The sequence below is a fragment of the Panulirus ornatus genome, chromosome 9 (genome assembly GCF_036320965.1).
Source record: "Panulirus ornatus isolate Po-2019 chromosome 9, ASM3632096v1, whole genome shotgun sequence".
NCBI lineage: Eukaryota > Metazoa > Arthropoda > Malacostraca > Decapoda > Palinuridae > Panulirus > Panulirus ornatus.
The window spans coordinates 56,207,020-56,230,950 of record NC_092232.1 but is presented as its reverse complement, the minus strand read 5'-3'; the positions used below and the strand labels follow the sequence as shown (position 1 = coordinate 56,230,950).

General features: G+C 40.0%; 1 non-coding gene across 1 annotated transcript; it reads right to left on the bottom strand.

Moving 5' to 3' along the window:
- Positions 1-21,758: 21,758 nt before the first annotated feature.
- TRNAM-CAU (transfer RNA methionine (anticodon CAU)) lies at positions 21,759-21,830 on the bottom strand. The gene has a single exon. It is a non-coding gene; the product is annotated as a tRNA-Met (tRNA).
- Between the last annotated feature and the right edge of the window lie 2,101 nt (positions 21,831-23,931).

The window sequence follows — 23,931 nt, the reverse complement described above, 5'->3', positions numbered from 1 at the left end:
GGGAAAAAATGCAATTGAGTGGGAGAAGTATAAAAGAAAGAGACAGGAGGTCAAGAGAAAGGTGCAAGAGGTGAAAAAAAGGGCAAATGAGAGTTGGGGTGAGAGACTATCAGTAAATTTTAGGGAGAATAAAAAGATGTTCTGGAAGGAGGTAAATAGGGTGCGTAAGACAAGGGAGCAAATGGGAACTTCAGTGAAGGGCGTAAATGGGAAGGTGATAACAAGTAGTGGTGATGTGAGAAGGAGATGGAATGAGTATTTTGAAGGTTTGTTGAATGTGTCTGATGACAGAGTGGCAGATATAGGGTGTTTGGGTCGAGGTGATGTGCAAAGTGAGAGGGTTAGGGAAAATGATTTGGTAAACAGAGAAGAGGTAGTAAAAGCTTTGCGGAAGATGAAAGCCGGCAAGGCAGCAGGTTTGGATGGTATTGCAGTGGAATTTATTAAAAAAGGGGGTGACTGTATTGTTGACTGGTTGGTAAGGTTATTTAATGTATGTATGACTCATGGTGAGGTGCCTGAGGATTGGCGGAATGCGTGCATAGTGCCATTGTACAAAGGCAAAGGGGATAAGAGTGAGTGCTCAAATTACAGAGGTATAAGTTTGTTGAGTATTCCTGGTAAATTATATGGGAGGGTATTGATTGAGAGGGTGAAGGCATGTACAGAGCATCAGATTGGGGAAGAGCAGTGCGGTTTCAGAAGTGGTAGAGGATGTGTGGATCAGGTGTTTGCTTTGAAGAATGTATGTGAGAAATACTTAGAAAAGCAAATGGATTTGTATGTAGCATTTATGGATCTGGAGAAGGCATATGATAGAGTTGATAGAGATGCTCTGTGGAAGGTATTAAGAATATATGGTGTGGGAGGCAAGTTGTTAGAAGCAGTGAAAAGTTTTTATCGAGGATGTAAGGCATGTGTACGTGTAGGAAGAGAGGAAAGTGATTGGTTCTCAGTGAATGTAGGTTTGCGGCAGGAGTGTGTGATGTCTCCATGGTTGTTTAATTTGTTTATGGATGGGGTTGTTAGGGAGGTAAATGCAAGAGTCCTGGAAAGAGGGGCAAGTATGAAGTCTGTTGGGGATGAGAGAGCTTGGGAAGTGAGTCAGTTGTTGTTCGCTGATGATACAGCGCTGGTGGCTGATTCATGTGAGAAACTGCAGAAGCTGGTGACTGAGTTTGGTAAAGTGTGTGGAAGAAGAAAGTTAAGAGTAAATGTGAATAAGAGCAAGGTTATTAGGTACAGTAGGGTTGAGGGTCAAGTCAATTGGGAGGTGAGTTTGAATGGAGAAAAACTGGAGGAAGTGAAGTGTTTTAGATATCTGGGAGTGGATCTGTCAGCGGATGGAACCATGGAAGCGGAAGTGGATCATAGGGTGGGGGAGGGGGCGAAAATTTTGGGAGCCTTGAAAAATGTGTGGAAGTCGAGAACATTATCTCGGAAAGCAAAAATGGGTATGTTTGAAGGAATAGTGGTTCCAACAATGTTGTATGGTTGCGAGGCGTGGGCTATGGATAGAGTTGTGCGCAGGAGGATGGATGTGCTACAAATGAGATGTTTGAGGACAATGTGTGGTGTGAGGTGGTTTGATCGAGTAAGTAACGTAAGGGTAAGAGAGATGTGTGGAAATAAAAAGAGCGTGGTTGAGAGAGCAGAAGAGGGTGTTTTGAAATGGTTTGGGCACATGGAGAGAATGAGTGAGGAAAGATTGACCAAGAGGATATATGTGTCGGAGGTGGAGGGAACGAGGAGAAGAGGGAGACCAAATTGGAGGTGGAAAGATGGAGTGAAAAAGATTTTGTGTGATCGGGGCCTGAACATGCAGGAGGGTGAAAGGAGGGCAAGGAATAGAGTGAATTGGAGCGATGTGGTATACAGGGGTTGACGTGCTGTCAGTGGAGTGAATCAAGGCATGTGAAGCGTCTGGGGTAAACCATGGAAAGCTGTGTAGGTATGTATATTTGCGTGTGTGGACGTGTGTATGTACATGTGTATGGGGGGGGGTTGGGCCATTTCTTTCGTCTGTTTCCTTGCGCTACCTCGCAAACGCGGGAGACAGCGACAAAGTATAAAAAAAAAAAAAAAAAAAAAAAAAAAATATATATATATATATATATATATATATATATATATATATATATATATATATATTATTTTATTTTTTTTTTTATACTTTGTCGCTGTCTCCCGCATTTGCGAGGTAGCGCAAGGAAACAGACGAAAGAAATGGCCCAACCCCCCCCATACACATGTATATACATACATACATATATATACATACCTACACAGCTTTCCATGGTTTACCCCAGACACTTCACATGCCTTGATTCAATCCACTGACAGCACGTCAACCCCGGTATACCACATCGCTCCAATTCACTCTATTCCTTGCCCTCCTTTCACCCTCCTGCATGTTCAGGCCCCGATCACACAAAATCTTTTTCACTCCATCTTTCCACCTCCAATTTGGTCTCCCTCTTCTCCTCGTTCCCTCCACCTCCGACACATATATCCTCTTGGTCAATCTTTCCTCACTCATTCTCTCCATGTGCCCAAACCACTTCAAAACACCCTTTTCTGCTCTCTCAACCACGCTCTTTTTATTTCCACACATCTCTCTTACCCTTACGTTACTCACTCGATCAAACCACCTCACACCACACATTGTCCTCAAACATCTCATTTCCAGCACATCCATCCTCCTGCGCACAACTCTATCCATAGCCCACGCCTCGCAACCATACAACATTGTTGGAACCACTATTCCTTCAAACATACCCATTTTTGCTTTCCGAGATAATGTTCTCGACTTCCACACATTTTTCAAGGCCCCCAGAATTTTCGCCCCCTCCCCCACCCTATGATCCACTTCCGCTTCCATGGTTCCATCCGCTGCCAGATTCACTCCCAGATATCTAAAACACTTCACTTCCTCCAGTTTTTCTCCATTCAAACTCACCTCCCAATTGACTTGACCCTCAACCCTACTGTACCTAATAACCTTGCTCTTATTCACATTTACTCTTAACTTTCTTCTTTCACACACTTTACCAAACTCAGTCACCAGCTTTTGCAGTTTGTCACATGAATCAGCCACCAGCGCTGTATCATCAGCGAACAACAACTGACTCACTTCCCAAGCTCTCTCATCCCCAACTAACTTCATACCTGCCCCTCTTTCCAAAACTCTTGCATTTACCTCCCTAACAACCCCATCCATAAACAAATTAAACAACCATGGAGACATCACACACTCCTGCCGCAAACCTACATTCACTGAGAACCAATCACTTTCCTCTCTTCCTACACGTACACATGCCTTACATCCTCGATAAAAACTTTTCACTGCTTCTAACAACTTTCCTCCCACACCATATATTTTTAATACCTTCCACAGAGCATCTCTATCAACTCTATCATATGCCTTCTCCAGATCCATAAATGCTACATACAAATCCATTTGCTTTTCTAAGTATTTCTCACATACATTCTTCAAAGCAAACACCTGATCTACACATCCTCTACCACTTCTGAAACCACACTGCTCTTCCCCAATCTGATGCTCTGTACATGCCTTCACCCTCTCAATCAATACCCTCCCATATAATTTACCAGGAATACTCAACAAACTTATACCTCTGTAATTTGAGCACTCACCCTTATCCCCTTTGCCTTTGTACAATGGCACTATGCACGCATTCCGCCAATCCTCAGGCACCTCACCATGAGTCATACATACATTAAATAACCTTACCAACCAGTCAACAATACAGTCACCCCCTTTTTTAATAAATTCCACTGCAATACCATCCAAACCTGCTGCCTTGCCGGCTTTCATCTTCCGCAAAGCTTTCACTACCTCTTCTCTTTTTACCAAATCATTATCCCTAACCCTCTCACTTTGCACACCACCTCGACCAAAACACCCTATATCTGCCACTCTATCATCAAACACATTCAACAAACCTTCAAAATACTCACTCCATCTCCTTCTCACATCACCACTACTTGTTATCACCTTCCCATTTGCGCCCTTCACTGAAGTTCCCATTTGCTCCCTTGTCTTACACACTTTATTTACCTCCTTCCAGAACATCTTTTTATTCTCCCTAAAATTTAATGATACTCTCTCACCCCAACTCTCATATATATCTGGCCAATTCCCTGATCAACTTTGTTAACGTAGGTTGCATAAAATATACAAAATCACTAACCTCATTACAGGTTACTATATCATAAGAAATAATTTCATTGATTTTGGTTTATTCTCCATAGATTTGAGACACTTTAAAAGCCTAGATTGTATACTAAGATTTTCATCCTCTGAGCGAAGCCATACAATAATCGTCCTTATCTACTCTGAGCATTGGATAGCCTCCTGATGATCAAGGTTGCTGTTTTGGTTGTCGTTTTCCCTTGTTACTGCTGCGCCTCACTGCACACCTTACATGAGTGCCTTCCACAGTATTAGGGACAGCTGCTGGGCCTCACTGTAGCTACTTCTGGGACGGTTGCCAATCTTCCTCGTATTCTCTCATGACCACAGCGCCAAACCGACTCCCGCCATCAGGCCGAAACGCACAAACACTTATGACAAAATTGAGGCAACCGCTTTCGCGTCAGTTTTGACACCAAGTGAATTTCTACGACAATTACGTTCAAGATGCTTGGTTTTTCGTTCATGGATTGAACAGAAGCAACCAACGATGGTTGCTACTGCCCAATCCATGAAGTCCCCCCCACCACGGAAAGGTAACCAAGTTTCGGGGGGGATGGGTGTTTACCCTGACGCCAACAGAGAAACTGAATACAATATTTTTATTATAACTTTCCTTAATCTTGAAAAATGAATCAATCAGAGGGAAGAATACCCACGGCCATATGAAGATTGGCTAACCGAATCCTTGCGCATTGTGTAGAAAGTGATTTCTTTGAGGGTTGCTTTATGGAAGGCACGGTAGCGTCGGAAGAGTTTCATTTTTTCTTTGAAGACGAAGGAAATTATCCCCGTGAATTTATGTATTTTTTTTTTTTTGGGGGGGGGGGATAATGTTCCCATTTTTTTTCTTTCTTTGTTTTTCAACGTCCCTACGTAGATATTATGTGTCATCCACTACTGGGAGAAAGCCAGACTTCCTCCAGATTAACGTAATCCTTGGCGGGGCGAAACTAAAGTTGTCTTGGTGTTGGTTCCTCAGTGATAACCCAAACACAAACACAAACACACCTCCAGTGTCCACTCTAGGGCCGTGTTCTCCTGCAGCACCAGCAGGAAGAAAGAACTCAGGTTCCTCACCAACTGAATCTTTTGGCACGGGGAGCGTGAGTCATCTCGACACGCCTTTTAACGCCCGTACGAGGTGCGGAGTGCAGTCGGTCTGTAACGTAGGACATGTCATGTGTTATTGGTCCCAGTCGGTCTAGAACGCTGGGCCTGACATGTGTTGGGGGACCAAGTCGGTCTTGAATGGTGGGCCTGACAGGTCTTGAGACTGCCATGTCTCCCTGAAGGTGGGCCTGACAAGTGGGGTGGGCTGCATTTCCTCATGGATGGTGGGTCTGGTAGGGCGTGTGGGCTGCAGTGCCACTTGAGTGGGCGAGGTCACTTGGTCAGCATCAATGGGACGGTGAGGTTTCACTTTTGCACAGCGACCGTTGACGGAAAGTGGTGTCACGTTGGCAAGAAGTGCCATCTTGTAGGAGGCATGGCAGGAGTACTGGATGACGGCAATCCCGCGGTGGTTCTCGTGCGTGGATGCAGCCAGGATACTTCTCTGTGGTGGGGCTCGCGTCGTGGTTGGTGGATGTGGCCCTCCCCGCCACATGGTCACAGTGGTTGACCTATTTTACGTCAACACATTACGAGGTCAACCTTTACGAAATCCATATGGCGTTCATACCAGCTTCACCCATATTCCATTTCCTCCAATTCCACTTCTGGGTATTCCACCTCCATATCCACACAGCCAAATTCCACTCCATCCATGACTTCCACGTCCGGGTATTCCACCAATTCCACTCCATCCATCTCTTCAACGTCTAGGTATTCCACCTCCATATCCACACAGCCAAATTCCACTCCATCCATCACTTCCACGTCTGGGTATTCCACTTCCATGTCCACACAGCCATAGCCCATGTCAAATACATGGACATATTCAAATTCCATCTCCTGGACAAAGGAGGATCGTCCTACCTCCTTGGTGAACATTATTACATTGAGGTGTTCGAGGAAAGGTTGAGGGAGCTTACAAGGCGGAGCAGAGATGTTCACTCGACAGAGGTCACAGCTCAAATGATGCTCTCGTCCCGGCTCCCGCCCTTATATAACCTGGGAACTGATCATATCCTAGCATAGCTTAATATAGAGAAGTCTAATATAGTGAAGTCAATACTTTAATACAGTTAAGTTTATTTCTTAGTATTTTAATACATGTGCCTGACAACAGTTCCTTCACCCGTCACAGAAGACAAGGATTGTCATTATAATTTGTTTTTATCAGCAGAAATTAGATTAAAGTGACTAAAGATAAGTGGTTTAATATGTTATGTGTGTTCTCTGTCATCATAAAGATGGCCATCTACCCTGATGTGTAACGAAAACATCAATTTTGCCGAGGCTGTGGTGAAAAGAACACAATGATATGATAATGTGGTCATACAATGGTGTAGTCAAGATGTTGTGTTAGAACTATGTAGTGAAGATGGGAGTGTAGTGAAGAGGAGGATTTAGTGAAAATATATATGTTTCTTCACGCTGAGCCATTCCATATAGATGAATGTATCTATAATCTAATTGCGGTAAATTACCATATGACTTTAACGGCACCAGCCAGCAGGAAATATGTCGGATATAGGAGTGACTGAATATTTTGTCGGGTACATAAATAATTGAATATTTGGTACGATCGATCAAAATGCTTTTTATAGGCAAATAATTTCTGATTTTTCAAATGATTTTTTCCATCTGTTGGAACTGGTGTAAGTAATTAAAGATATGAAAACCGATGGAAAAGTTCAGTTTAACGCTTTTACGAATGTCTTGCTGCGTGTTTGGGAAGAGCAGTAAACTACAGGAATATATTGGTCTAATGTCCCCTGCTCGTCCAACAGCAGATATTGTATGGTCTGAGACATTATTTCTGGTGGAGGTGGATTCTCTCCGGCATTGCGTAAATCACTTCCACAAACTTGCGCCATTTTGCACAAATACAGATCCGATATGATGCATTTCCCAGCTCTGTTACGTTATGGACCCTAGTCATCCTAGCCTCACCTAGCCTAAATTAAAAGGTGTGGAATAATGTGCAACATTTCTCCTTCATTACAAGTGATAATAAACCTAGGCTATACAGCAACCAGGAACGTCCATATTTGTCTAACTTCTCACATGTCTGTGTCATCTGTCTGCAAACATGTCGACCATTACCATGAGGGCAATTGCGGCTTTTGATTTAATATCACACGTTTCCTCTCTGCCGTGAGATTTTCATACTTAAATAAAATGGTGGGCCGTAAGAAATATATGTCCATCGAAGGTCAACTATATGGCTTAGTTCCATCATCAGTTTCTAAGAAAACAGAAAAGATGAGGTCCCACCGAGATTCGAACTCGGATTGCTGGATCCAAAGTCCAGAGTGCTAACCCTTACACCATGGGACCTGATAAGAAAAGATGTGATTTAATCTAAATGTTTTACATATAATCAACCAGAGGCCATTCCTCCCTCCCTGCCTGCAGGGTTCAAGGTTTTCTAGAAGGATCTCGAAGATTCTGGTAAGATCATTACCTTTGAGAGGTCGTCGTTAGATGACAGTCAGGTTCACTCTATGGTTGGTGTTTGTAGTTGGTTGTCCGAGGATATTGTTATACTTGATCAATTTTGTAATTGTTGACTTTCAGGTAGGAAGTACTCATTTACGATGCATCCTTGTACTCACAACAACCTTATGAGTCACTTCAAGATTTATCTTCACTACAACTTTATCTTCACTACACTATTAAGGTTGAAGTCAATGGTCACATTCACTACAATCTCAACACGACTGGTCTTATACCTAACCCATATTATCACTACATCCATGTACATGTATTTCTTGCAGAATAACGCAGATATCAATGATTTCTGTGAAAATTGACATATACAGCCTTACGTATCTATCGATCTCTCTAATATCTGTTTTTTACCTATCTATCTACCGATCTATCTATCTATCTATCTTTCTAAATCAGAAAATCAACAACAATATCATTAATGATACGTATAACTACGTCCTCTCAATGGCAGTTCGAATCTCGGTGGGACCTCATCTTTTCAGTTTTCTTCGGTACTAGTGATGGCCGCATTATTCTGTACGTTATATATACATTCATATATATACATAAATATGTATATATAAACATATATATGGAATAATATGGTTTTATCAATACCGGAGACCATTCCTCCCTCCTTGCCTGCAGAGTTCATAGTTTTCTGGAAGGTTCTAGAAGATTCTGGTGAGATAATTGCCATTGAGAGGACATTGTTATACTTCATAAATCAATGATTTTATTATTGTTGACTTTCAGATAAAGATAGATAGATAGATAGATATATAGATAGATAGATAGTTAGATTGATAGATTGATAGAGCGATATTTAGATAGGTATATAGATAGATAAGTTTCATCAATACTGTATCTTACGCCATCTCCTGTTGCTGGACATATGTTCAACCAGCATTGGGAAAACCTCCAGTAGACCTTAATGTAAAGCAAGATAATAACAAAACCTGCAATAAAAGAATACGATCAACTCCCCAGTGCAGAAATATTGTGACCAGAAAGTCTTCTAGCAAGATGTCAGACGCTTCCACGGCAATCACGAACATAGCATGAAATATTTGAACATCAACAATAACAAAACTAATGATGATAATGAAACTATAACAACAAAAATGATAAACATATGGCATATAGTGCTCTAGATTATGTTTCTAGAAAACAAACTTTAACGAAAACTGTGAAAAGAAATACCCATCTGGCTGATACGACACAGTAAAAGGACCATCCCACAACCAACTCTAAACTGAACCTGACTGTCCCCTAACAACGTCCTCTCAATGGTATTTATCTTACCAGAATCTCGTAGAACTTTCCAGAAAATCAAGAACTCTGCAGGCAAGGAGGGAGGAATGGCCTCTGGCTGCTGATGATAACCATATTATTCTATATATATACTTTTACCTACAACCGAAGGTTGACCGGCCAGCCCAAGTGGCTACAGAGGTTGTATCCATGAAAGAAACGGACCCACCAGCAGACGAATTCGGTTGGCAGGTTGTATCGAAGAAGAGGAAAAAGAAAGTTGCCCAACCAGCCCAACCAGAAGGGTGTAGCAAAGAAACGAAAGAAGGCTGCCCAACCAACCTGGGTGGTAGTAAGGATGGCTGCTCCACAACCCCAGGTCGTTAGGCAGACTGTAGCCATGGAAGAAAGGAAGGCTGCTCGTCCACCAGCCCAGGCACCGAGTGAGCGTGTAGCTATGCTGGCTGACCCACCAGCCCGGGTAGATAGCTACACCCAGATGGCTATGTCGGGTGCAGCAAAGAAGCAAACCCCACAACTACTCCACGAGGTTTGCAAGCCTGCACCCAAAAAGATGAAGACGAAGGTTGCCACACTACCCAATGCACCACCACATGTCCAGAAAGGGAAAAGGTGGACAGAATGGCTAGAGGTCCCACTCCAACAACAAAATCACCTTAGGAGCCAAGTTCCATCCGTTATTGAATATATGTATATATATATATATATATATATATATATATATATATATATATATATATATATTTCTTCTTTCTTTCAAACTATTCGCCATTTCCCGCATTAGCGAGGTAGCGTTAAGAACAGAGGACTGGGCCTTTGAGGGAATACCCTCACCTGGCCCAATTCTCTGTTCCTTCTTTTGGAAAAAAAAAAAAAAAAAAAAAAAAAAAAAACGAGAGGGGAGGATTTCCAGCCCCCCGCTCCCTCCCCTTTTAGTCGCCTTCTACGACACGCAGGGAATACGTGGGAAGTATTCTTAATCCCCTATCCCCAGGGATAATGTATATATATATATATATATATATATATATATATATATATATATATATATATATATATATATATGTATATATATATATATATATATATATATATATATATATATATATATATATATATATATATATATATATATATATATATATATATCCTTCTGTATGTTTACTTTCGATAATGAGGAACAGAAGAAAGAGCCAAGCAATATAGATTTCGTCAAAGACATCTCTCTTTTCTAAACGCTGCCTCGCAAAGATTTTCATTAATTCAAATTGAAGAAACAGACGTATTTTCTATTGTCTGGTTAGCTCAGTGGTAGAGCGTGAGTCTCACACACTCAAGGTCGTGGGTTCGAGACCCACACCAGACATATTTTTGGTCTTTATCTTTTTTCATTTTGTCCGCATCACATGTGTGCAACATTCAGTGTGTTCATCCAACGTTATAGTGAAGATCTTCACAATAAATTGGGGTTTTCGACCTTATCTGAAAGGGTCAGGTCCACCAAGACGTCCTTGAAATCTTTCAGAAGCTTCTGGCGATCCTCCTCCTACGACAGCAACATGGAGACTTACCCTGTGGTTATTTTGCCGGCTAATCGGCAACGGTCGGTTAAGCAGTATTTTGCCGTGGTAATCTTAGTGCTTTATATAATACTATGTCACAAAATATGTTCTTGGGGGCGTAGCTCAGTGGTAGAGCACTCGCTTGGCATGCGAGAGGACCCGGGTTCAAACCCCGGCGCTTCCATTTTTGTTATTTGGGAAATTCATTTTCAGACGTGTATATATATATATATATATATATATATATATATATATATATATATATATATGTATGTATATATATATATATATATATATATATATATATATATATATATATATATATATATATATATATATATATATATATATATATATATATATATATATATATATATATATATATGTATATATATATATATATATATATATATATATATATATATATATATATATATATATATATATATATATATATATATATATATATATATCGTCCGGTCAGGGAAGTTAAGCAACGTTGGATCTGGTTAGTACTTGGATGGGTGACCGTCTGGGAACACCAGATGCTGTTATCCCTGGGGATAGGGAAGAAAGAATACATGCCTCATATTCCTTGTGTGTCGTACAAGGCGACTAAAAGGAGAGGGAGCGGGAGACTGGAAATCCTCTCCTCTCTTTTTCAATTTTCTAAAGGAAGGATCAGAGAAGGGACCGAGTACGAATATTCCCTGAGGCTCAGTGTAGTGAGAGTGTAGTGAGGATGAGTATAGTCATGATAAAGACATTGTCAAGATAGCTTGTAGTGAAGAAAAGAATGTAGTGAAGATACGAATGTAGTAGAGATAATCGTTATCAAAGATTAAAGTTTATTCAAAATGATTATGTAGTGAAGATAAGAACTTTTTAGTGAACATCAGGGAGTGCAATGATGATGGTATGGTAGAAATAACGGGGTAGTGAAGAAGAGGGTATAGTGAAGATATAATTTAGTGAGAATAAGCTAGTAGTGAAGATACACGTTACTGAATATGAGATTGTAGTGAACTTAACCGTATTGACCTAATCCCCCCAAATCCTCCAAACTACGTTCAAGGGCGGATCCAAAGCCAACCGAAAAGGATCTCTGTGTATTATTAGTGGTGGTGGTGGTGTGTAGGTGTGTGTAATCATCTATTTGCACTGGTCGGGCCCCGTGTAAGTACGTTGTTTGTGTGAGCGGGTAAAATCTAAAGCCTTTCTTGAAACCAGCTTAGTCAAGATAAGGTCGTATGAAGATGAGGCTGTAGTGAAGATTATAATAAGCCTTGCATAGTGAAGATAAAGGGATTAAGGAGAGGAGATGTAGTAAAGAAGATTATAGTGAACACAAAAGGATTCAAGCTAAGTACAGGGTCGGCCTACGGGCTTGAACTTACATTTCAGGTCAAAGGCATTCGAGTACATAGTATTCGAATAGTTATTTCCCTATCAGGGCGATCATAGCCTAGCGGTAGCTCTCCCACCCGTTGCACAGGGGTCCCGGGTTCGATCATGGCTGTTGGAGGTTTTTATGTTTCATGAGAGTGCTCTTTCATATGCACTTAGTTCGTATATATATATATATATATATATATATATATATATATATATATATATATATATATATACACACACACACACACACACACACACACATATATATATATATATATATATATATATATATATATATATATATATATATATATATATATATATATATATATATATATATATATATATATATATATATTCCTATGAGTCCACGGAGAAAATGAAACACGATAAGTTCCCAAATGGACTTTCGTGTAATAATGTCAAGCAAGTATGAAAGATAGAGTATGAAAGACAAAGACAGTGGACAAGTGTTATGTATTCTGTTTCCTTGATAATCATTTGGTCTGACTCATTCAGATAAGGTCCAAAATGCCAGTAGTGAAGATGTACTAAGGATAATAGAACAGTGTGCGTACGTACGTAGTGTGAGTATCTTGACTGATAAAAAGTATTGAAAGCGGCAGGAAGTAGTGAGATATTGTATTGTGCTTCGTACAAGACTGGCGGGCGACTCCGTCCTTCGTGCTGTGCCACACACAGTCTGGTGATTGTCGGGATGTGTAGCCATAATGTTTGATCTTATGACCATTAGTGATACATCATGTGATGTTTACTATCACAACATCGGCTTCTTCCTCCTCCTCCAGGAGAGTGGCAATCAGGTGGCTGTTATTGTGGTAGCCCGGCACGTGCAATTGTAAGATTTCAAGCAACATTGTGAAAATGGGACACATTATAAAGAGTTCCATAATTTCTCTAATTCTTCCCCAAATTCATGTGGACCTGCAACGCTGAAAATGTTTAAATACCGCTGGTGTAGAGGGAGGGAGAGGGAGGCCTGGGATGAGAGTGAGGCTTTGTAGGAGAGAAAGGCTCGGGATGAGAGAGGTTGAACACAAGATGTGTGGCCGGAGAGTGAGGCTTTGAAGGAGAGAGAGGCTTACGATGAGAGAGGCTGGGAATGAGAGAGGCTGGGCATGAGAGAGGCTTGGCAGGAGAGTGAGGCTTTGAAGTAGAGAGAGGCTTGGGAGGGAGGAGGTGTAAACCTGTGAATGGGAAAGAAGTTTGTGATGAGAGAGGCTGATCATGAGAGAGAGGCTTGGGATGGGAGATGCTGGACACCAGAATTTGGGAGGAGACTGAAGTTGTAAAAGAGAGATCTCTCATAAGCGAGGCTGGACACGAGAGATATACTTGGAATGTGAGAAAAAGTAGTGAAGTAGAGAGAAGCTTGGGATGAGAAAAGCTGGAGGCAAGAGAGGTGTGGGAGGAGAGTGAGGCTGAGTGTGGCAGAAAGGTTTGTTTGAGAGAGGCTGGACACCAGAGCAAGACTTGGGTTGAAAGTGAGACTTGAGAGAAAGAGAAAGGCTGGTGACGAAAGCGAGGCTGGACGTGAGAAAAGATTGGCATGAAAACGATATTGGTTAGATGAGAGAGGCTGGTCTTGAGAAAGAAGCCTGGGTTGAGGGTTAAGTTGGATACGAGAGAGAGGATCGAGATGAGACAGAGGCTGTGGAGGAGCGAGAAGCTTGGGATGAGAAGGGCTGGACAAGGAAGAGGTTTGAGAGCAGAGTGAGGCTGTGAAGGAGAGTGGGGCTTGGTATGAAGATGGCTTGACACGAGAGAGAGACTTGGGATTAAGGTGATGTTGGGAACAAGGGCCGGGGGGGGGGGATAAGAGTTAGGCTGGATATGAGAGAGAGGATTGGGATGAGATTGAGGCTGTGAATGATCGAGAGGCTTAGGATGCGAGAGAGAGAGAGGCTTGACAAGAGGAGAGTGAAGCTGTGTAGGAGAGAGAGATGCTCGAGGGGAAAGAGGCTAGACACGAGAGAGGCTTGGGATGAGAGTTAGTCTGGACGAGAAAAACAGGCTTGGGATGGGACTCTGGATCTGAAGAAGAGAAAGGCTTGGGATGAGAGATGCTGGATATGGGATAGACCCCTGGGATGAGAGCTAGGCTGGACATGGAAGGGAAGTCTGGGATGAGAGTGAGGCTTTTAAAGAGAGAGAAGCTTGGGATGAGAGAAGCTGGACTTGAGGGGCGCTTGGGATGAAAATGATGCTGTGAATGAGACAGAATCGTATGATAAGAGAAGCTGGACACAAGGAAGGGGTTGAGGAAACGTAAGGCTGTGAAGGAGAGAGAGGTTTGCTGTGAGAAAGGCTGGATACGAGAGAAACCCTTGGGATGAGAGTTAGGATGGATCCGAGAGAGAGACATCGGATGAGACAGACGGTGAAGGAGAGATAGCCTTCGGATGAGAGAGACTGGACACGAGGGGAAGGTTTAGGGCGAAAGCAAGTTGATACGAGAGATAAGTTAAGGATGAAGCCAAGCCAGCCGCGAGAAAGGCTTGGAGTTACATAGACTCAGAGACCACACAGCCAAGTGGTCTGGCCTTAACACTACTTAACAAAATGTATTGCCATAACAGCAGTAGAAGAAACGGAGAGCAAAGCAAAGGCTCCCTCCCCACCCTCAACTCCCTCCGGCAACACGCAGCACGGAAAACAGGTAGAAAAAATACCTTGCAGGATTTATAAGACTGAAGGAAATGTTTACAGGAAAGTCACAAGGTAGAATGAACATGAACAAGTCATGCAAGCCATCACCAAGGACATGCATCCCTTCACTTTCTGTTATCAAGACAATAGTAAGGATAAACTTAAGCTCCAGCCTCCCGACTTACCATGACTATATTATTCCTAATGTTGATGAATGATATTATAAATCTTACTTACTCTCACAAAGCAGGTGACATGGGTTAATCAATGTTGGTATGTTACCTGGCCAGGGAGAGATCAGTGGTTGAGAAGGTAGCATGATATACCACTGCGTTATGATAACTGATTAACTGAATTATTCCATAGTGGAAAGTGACAAATGATGATCAATCCTCATTTTACAGAGAGAGAAAATAGACACGAGAGAGAGGCTTGGGATAAGAGGTAGGCTGCACACGAGAGAGTATCCCAGGATGGAAGTTTGGCTGTGATGAAGAGATGGTGTGGGGTGAGAGAGGCGGGGCAAGAGAGAGGCTTAGGATGGGAGAGTCTGGAGATATAGAGAGGCTTGGGACGAGAGTCAGGCAGGACAGGAGAGAGAGGCTTGGGACGAGAGTCAGGCAGGACAGGAGAGAGAGGCTTGGGACGAGAGTCAGGCAGGACAGGAGAGAGAGGCTTGGGACGAGAGTCAGGCAGGACAGGAGAGAGAGGCTTGGGACGAGAGTAGAGAAGCACCTTCATAACGTACCCTTCAGCAGAAAAAGGGTTGTCTTGCTCCACTCAGTTGGAATGGAAAAGTAGTTGAAAATACCAAGTTCATGAATTTATGGTTTTAGTGTGGCAAAACCTGAACTGATTCTGAGGTTACACATGAAAGAAGATTAACATTTCAGAAGGTTGAAGGAAGATGAATATAAATGTCATCATTGATAGACTATTAGATTCACTAGAAGCCTCGATAGATGAATGTTCTTGTTATTTTTATTAAGAATGAGGATAGATTAGTAATTAAGGCACACGGCGCTAATATCTTTGGTTACTGAGCAATTATGTTTTGCACTGGTGTTATATTAAAGAACTAGAGTATGAGTGAGGGAGTGAGATGTGGAGATTATATATCATTGTGAGTTATTACATAAAGTGATCGTGATGAACGTTACGAAGATCAGGCAAACTATGAGGCTCAGTAAGGTAACAACACACCTGTCATATATGTAACACAACTTATGAACACCTTACCAACAGTAAGGTAACAACACACCTGTCATATATGTAACACAACTTATGAACACCTTACCTACAGTAAGGTAACAACACACCTGTCATATATATAACACAACTTATGAACACCTTACCTACAGTAAGGTAACAACACACCTGTCATATATGTAACAACTTATGAACACCTTACCTACAGTAAGGTAACAACACACCTGTCATATATGTAACACAACTTATGAACACCTTACCTACAGTAAGGTAACAACACACCTGTCATATATGTAACAACTTATGAACACCTTACCTACAGTAAGGTAACAACACACCTGTCATATATGTAACAACTTATGAACACCTTACCTACAGTAAGGTAACAACACACCTGTCATATATGTAACATAACTTATGAACACCTTACCTACAGTAAGGTAACAACACACCTGTCATATATGTAACACAACTTATGAACACATTACCTACAGTAAGGTAACAACACACCTGTCATATATGTAACAACTTATGAACACCTTACCTACAGTAAGGTAACAACACACCTGTCATATATGTAACAACTTATGAACACCTTACCTACAGTAAGGTAACAACACACCTGTCATATATGTAACACAACTTATGAACACCTTACCTACAGTAAGGTAACAACACACCTGTCATATATGTAACACAAGTTATGAACACCTTACCTACAGTAAGGTAACAACATACCTGTCATATATGTAACAACTTATGAACACCTTACCTACAGTAAGGTAACAACACACCTGTCATATATGTAACACAACTTATGAACACCTTACCTACAGTAAGGTAACAACACACCTGTCATATATGTAACATAACTTATGAACACCTTACCTACAGTAAGGTAACAACGCACCTGTCATATATGTAACACAACTTATGAACACCTTACCTACAGTAAGGTAACAACACACCTGTCATATATGTAACACAACTTATGAACACCTTACCTACAGTAAGGTAACAACACACCTGTCATATATGTAACACAACTTATGAACACCTTACCTACAGTAAGGTAACAACACACCTGGCATATATGTAACACAACTTATGAACACCTTACCTACAGTACGGTAACAACACACCTGTCATATATGTAACACAACTTATGAACACCTTACCTACAGTAAGGTAACAACACACCTGTCATATATGTAACACAACTTATGAACACCTTACCTACAGTAAGGTAACAACACACCTGTCATATATGTAACACAACTTATGAACACCTTACCTTCAGTAAGGTAACAACACACCTGGCATATATGTAACACAACTTATGAACACCTTACCTACAGTAAGGTAACAACACACTTGTCATATATGTAACACAACTTATGAACACCTTACCTAAAGTAAGGTAACAACACACCTGTCATATATGTAACACAACTTATGAACACCTTACCTACAGTAAGGTAACAACACACCTGTCATATATGTAACACAACTTATGAACACCTTACCTACAGTAAGGTAACAACACACCTGTCATATATGTAACACAACTTATGAACACCTTACCTACAGTAAGGTAACAACACACCTGTCATATATGTAACACAACTTATGAACACCTTACCTACAGTAAGGTAACAACACACCTGTCATATATGTAACACAACTTATGAACACCTTACCTACAGTAAGGTAACAACACACCTGTCATATATGTAACACAACTTATGAACACCTTACCTACAGTAAGGTAACAACACACCTGTCATATATGTAACACAACTTATGAACACCTTACCTACAGTAAGGTAACAACACACCTGTCATATATGTAACACAAGTTATGAACACCTTACCTACAGTAAGGTAACAACACACCTGTCATATATGTAACACAACTTATGAACACCTTACCTACAGTAAGGTAACAACACACCTGTCATATATGTAACACAACTTATGAACACCTTACCTACAGTAAGGTAACAACACACCTGTCATATATGTAACATAACTTATGAACACCTTACCTACAGTAAGGTAACAACACACCTGTCATATATGTAACACAACTTATGAACACCTTACCTACAGTAAGGTAACAACACACCTGTCATATATGTAACACAACTTATGAACACCTTACCTACAGTAAGGTAACAACACACCTGTCATATATGTAACACAACTTATGAACACCTTACCTACAGTAAGGTAACAACACACCTGTCATATATGTAACACAACTTATGAACACCTTACCTACAGTAAGGTAACAACACACCTGTCATATATGTAACACAACTTATGAACACCTTACCTACAGTAAGGTAACAACACACCTGTCATATATGTAACACAACTTATGAACACCTTACCTACAGTAAGGTAACAACACACCTGTCATATATGTAACACAACTTATGAACACCTTACCTACAGTAAGGTAACAACACACCTGTCATATATGTAACACAACTTATGAACACCTTACCTACAGTAAGGTAACAACACACTTGTCATATATGTAACACAACTTATGAACACCTTACCTAAAGTAAGGTAACAACACACCTGTCATATATGTAACACAACTTATGAACACCTTACCTACAGTAAGGTAACAACACACCTGTCATATATGTAACACAACTTATGAACACCTTACCTACAGTAAGGTAACAACACACCTGTCATATATGTAACACAACTTATGAACACCTTACCTACCCTTCCCTGCCAGTCCAGACTGATCTTCATTTTGATATTAATTGATATTAACAGCCAAACGTTATTGAGGTTGAATTCGTATCATACGTCAGAGCATATACACTTCACATGATGGCTAATTTGTATTTCATTATCTTTCTATTATTCACCTCTACTGAATTATCATAGGACAGTCGTGCTGTATGTGGACTTTGCTTATATCAATTCGAGCAACAAGAGTGTGGCCAGGATGTTACTTTCTCTTTAACCCAAACCTCCATTATCACAGTAGCCACAAGAGGCAGCAGCAGGTCCAGTCATGGTGGGGGGCTGAGCTGACCTGGCTGGGTGAATCCTGCCATCACCTGCCCACCCAGGGAAGGAGCAGCAGCAGGAAATCTGGTTATCAAAAGGAATACAAAGGAAGTCAAACAGCAACAGACCAATGGGTCATTTTGATGGTGTTTGTGATAGTGGCAGATATCAGAATATCAGATTACACTGGTGAAAGTAGAAATGTAAACAGATAATTCAAAGAGAAAAACCTGCAGTCTGTCTAAGTGACTAAGGAGCCGCAAATGCTGTCACAAGTGGAGGTGAAGCAAAATATTATCATGTTTATTCTTAAACGTATTTACGTTACTATTTTCGGCCAATATGATTGGTTCTTACATACCATTAGATTAGGAATGGCGTAATGATGATAGACAAATGAATAGATAGAAGAGATTACATTACATACATATTACCATGGAATATATACCATATATTTTCCGAGAGAAAATTAATATGTACAGTTCATTAGTCATTCCATACTGATGATAAATGTATGTCATAACTTCTCTGGAGGCCAGACTGGCTGGCTGGATGGCTGCACATTGGTTTTGAAAGTAACGTTTACTTCCCAGCTGGTGAAAACTGATTCATTTATGTAAAGAATAATGAAATTATAATTCATCCCTATATACTGATGCACGGTTTAAACAAGAAAAGAATAATTACGTGTCTTATATAAACAATTCATGTAACTATGGTGATAATTCACTTCCAGCTTTCGATATATACTCCTCAAAATATTGTAAAAACCTTAATTTGATAAATGTATTTATTAAGTTCCTCAGAATACTGAAAACTTAGAGAGGAGTGTTGATAATTTCATCATAAACATGTTTTCAAAATAGTTTGGTGAAGGTAAATCCTTTTGTGTTGTCTTTACTAAAAACCGATTATGATCTGCACAATTCCTCGGGAGATTTACGTCTTTAATACAATGACCTTTAATTGCTCACTGATGTTATATCATCCAAGATGATCAATTCTATAACTCCAGGACCACTTTTATGGGGCTTCTGTAACGCTAAGGCTGCACTACAGTCAGTAGCAGGTAAATGTTGGATTCTTTTGGAGTGAGATATTCCATGACGAGATGTTTCTGGCCATTAACGATAATATTACCATGTCGAAGGTGACTTTACACCTGTGGTGTAACCCCATGCAGGCGGAGTCCGGTAACACTTCAACATATATACATTCTGTTATACATTTGATGTATGACGTATGATATGGATGAAGGTGTCATGACCTTAGCTCTTCATAACCTTCTAAATGTAACAACATACATATATTCCTGTTACCAAGTAGCAAATACTGTTATAGCATGTTGTACTGTATGGTACAGCTTCTGGTTTAATGACCTTTACCTGTTAATAACCAGTAAATCCCACGATACACATACATGTTGACCTGTTACAGAGCGTCAGACCGACAAGACCCCGTGCCAGGCAGGGACAAATTGTCATAATAAATGTTATAATGATATATATTTTGATGGAATTGTTTATAAAGATGAGTTACCACAATTATGACGAAATATATCCACATTTACACTCACCAACCCTACCCAGACAACACGAGTCGTATTGATCATTTCTAAATTAATTGGACACATCCGGGAAGATACCTTCTACCGTGCGTACTTTACTTTAAAGTTAAGTTCATAGCAAATAGAGCGAAATTAACTGTCTGTATTACCAACAAAAATCGCTATGAGGTATAAACATGTCTACTAATGACGTCACGCTGATAAAAAACTGGTGGGCAAACGTTTGACCTCAGATGATGAGGTGAAATACTTTTCCTTAACAAGATTGAGGAATCATTTCCAGAATCATTTACCAATTAGATTGTGGTTGAAAGCATTACTATAGATATGTGTGAGAATACAATTGATGAATATCTCGCTTCAGGTCCAAGAATAACAACATTTGCAACCTCCATTGTCACGCTGACAATATATAGGTTTTTCTCTTTGACTTTTGCGTGTGCCTTCTAACCCAACCCCCCCATCCCCCCAACACCACCCCCACATCCCCCCAACACCACCCCCACATCCCCCCAACACCACCCCCCACACACCCACCCACCACCACCACCACCAGCAGACCCATGCAGGCCCCCATGTCACCTACGTCACTACAGTTTCCAGGCACCACGTGGCATTTTAGTGGCTGTTAATTACCACTCCTCTGACCCAGGCAGCTTTCTTACCTTCCTGTCTCACCCAGACGTTGTCTGCTGGCTCTCACTCCACAAACATACAACCTCTCCTTCCCAGACATAACACATCACAACACCTTACTCCCACCACTTTGATCTTTTTCTTCGTGACAATATATTTCTCTGCGGAGAGCGTTACGCGCTTGCCCTGCCTTTTGGCAAAATCTCGTTAGATGAACTCATGAGCATGAACTCCTCTCTCTCTCTCTCTCTCTCTCTCTCTCTCTCTCTCTCTCTCTCTCTCTCTCTCTCTCTCTCTCTCTCTCTCTCTCTCTCTCTCTCCCCAGCCAGCCACTATGAATGTAGATTGCGTGACTGAGTGAAAGCGATGAAGTTCTTGCCATATGATGGCGAGCCACTCTTCACCACACCCACCCACCCACCTCGCACATATCAACTTGCCTCTTGCCGGAGATATATATATATATATATATATATATATATATATATATATATATATATATATAGAGAGAGAGAGAGAGAGAGAGAGAGAGAGAGAGAGAACCTACCTATGAGTATTTACGGTCACAAAAAAATACTTAAAACAAAGGCCCCGCCGGGAATCGAACCCGGACCAACTGTTTATGAGGCAGATGTGCTAACCACTACACCACGGAGCCACTTGTCAGTGGCGGAAAATTCTCTTATATATTAACAAACTTGACTGAGGACTTAAAGAATCTGGTACAAACATAATGGTTATTGTGATAAATGAATTGTTTATGATGAATATGTATTGTGTTGCATTATAATGATTGTTCATAACCAAGATCTTTAAGCCTGAATCCTTAAGATTATATAAGAAATGATAAAAACGTGTTAAGAACATAAACATTTATGATTATAAAGAATAGAATGCATTATCATGTGGGTATCTAACTGAAAATGCATTTCAAGGAGCTAGTTTAAGGCAGGAGTATTTCATCTTTTTAACAAAATTTTTACCTCAACGTCCTTTATTTTTCATCATAATTTTTTATGTTTACTATCAAGAAATGCATTTTATCTAACATAAAAATTCTATATAAGTATTTGATCGCTGTTCTCCAACGACGCATTGAATAACTCTTCGTTAGTGAAGTTCATTTCGTGTAATAGATCATGTATTACAAAGCTGTGTCTATCCACACAAGTGTTATACATCCCGGGCAACGATATTCTAGAGATAACGGACATATAACATATGTAAGTCTTCTATAGATATTTATAAAAAAATTTTCCTGAGGGACAAAACCTAAGACTTTCGTATTAAAGTTGATCAGTTGTAAGTGATCAAGCATTACAAAGGTGTGTCCATTACCACAAGTGCGACTGATCCCGGGTAAAGGTATTTCACCATCTTTGTATCTTTAACCTTTCTAGTTATAGATGTTTCATTCCTGATTCCATCCTCACAATGGATGTATGTGGTTTGTGTTGTCTTAACATATCATTAGTCAGTTGAAGTGGAGAACATGCTCCACAGCCTAGCCACTCTACTCTGTCTTCCACATGCTATTCAAGAGGTGTTACCGTATTCCGCCTACAAGTGTTTACGCCGGGGGTAACAACTAACCTCCGGACGACTTCTTCTTTTTACTTTTGATGATTTGAAAAATTTATTAATCATATTTGGTTTTATGATGTCAATAAGATTGTTGGAAATTGTATATAATAATCTTTATCTGTCATTTGATAAACTTCAATTCATCAAAGATAAAGTTTATGAATATTGATTGTTTATCTCTCGTTGTTAATGATGAAAGTTTTTATCTAACAAAATACTTTCATTTGACTCATAAAGAATATTATTAAGGAAAACATAAATAATCTTTCATTAGTTCTCATCTGTCATTTGATGAAATTTAATTCATCAAAGATAAAGTTTATGATCATTGATTGTTTATCTCTCGTTGTTACTGAAGTTTTTTTTATCTAACAAAATACTTTCATTTGACTCATAAAGAATATTCTTAAGGAAAATGTAAATAATCTTTCATTAGTTCTCATCACACAAAATAAAAGTCTGTTTTTTCAAAGTTTTCTCAGTGGATGATGGTAACATTTTGAAGAGTAGAAACTCATAACTTAGATTCCTTGAACCTTGTGTTAATAATAATTACATTACTTTTCTCTAAACAATACTTTTCTACAGTGTGTAAAACCCGGATAAAAAGTCTACAACATAGATACTGACGCAATTATCTTTATGTTATTGAAAACATTATTGATTTCTACATGTAAAACATTTATCTGCAAAATAGAAATCTTTATGTTAGATATGTTCATCTTAACGATATCACGTTACATATATTTCTGTACCTTGTGCTCCAGAAAAGTTATGAAATATTATTTATTATCGTATCAAATGTTTAGCTTGCATACAATATCCCATGTATTTTCACTAGAAGTCCACAAGTAAAATATATTTTTGCCATATGTATTTAACGATAATCAGTGATAGGTTGTTAGAACAAGTAAATGTGTAATACATTACCAGGGTGGTAAATCCTTCGTCCATCACAATATACCGTAAGAGTGTCTAAGGCTCACCCTAGCTGGGGTTTACATTGTTGAACAACGTAATGCTTTTTGATCGGTTTAGGTTTCTTAATTGTTGACTACAGGGACGAGTTTATAAGGAAGTGAGGAATTTGGGAAGGGTTTATTGGTGGGTGCCGGGAGTGTGGTGATGATGATGAAGGATCAGAGAAAATATATTATGTCGGACGGAAGTCAATA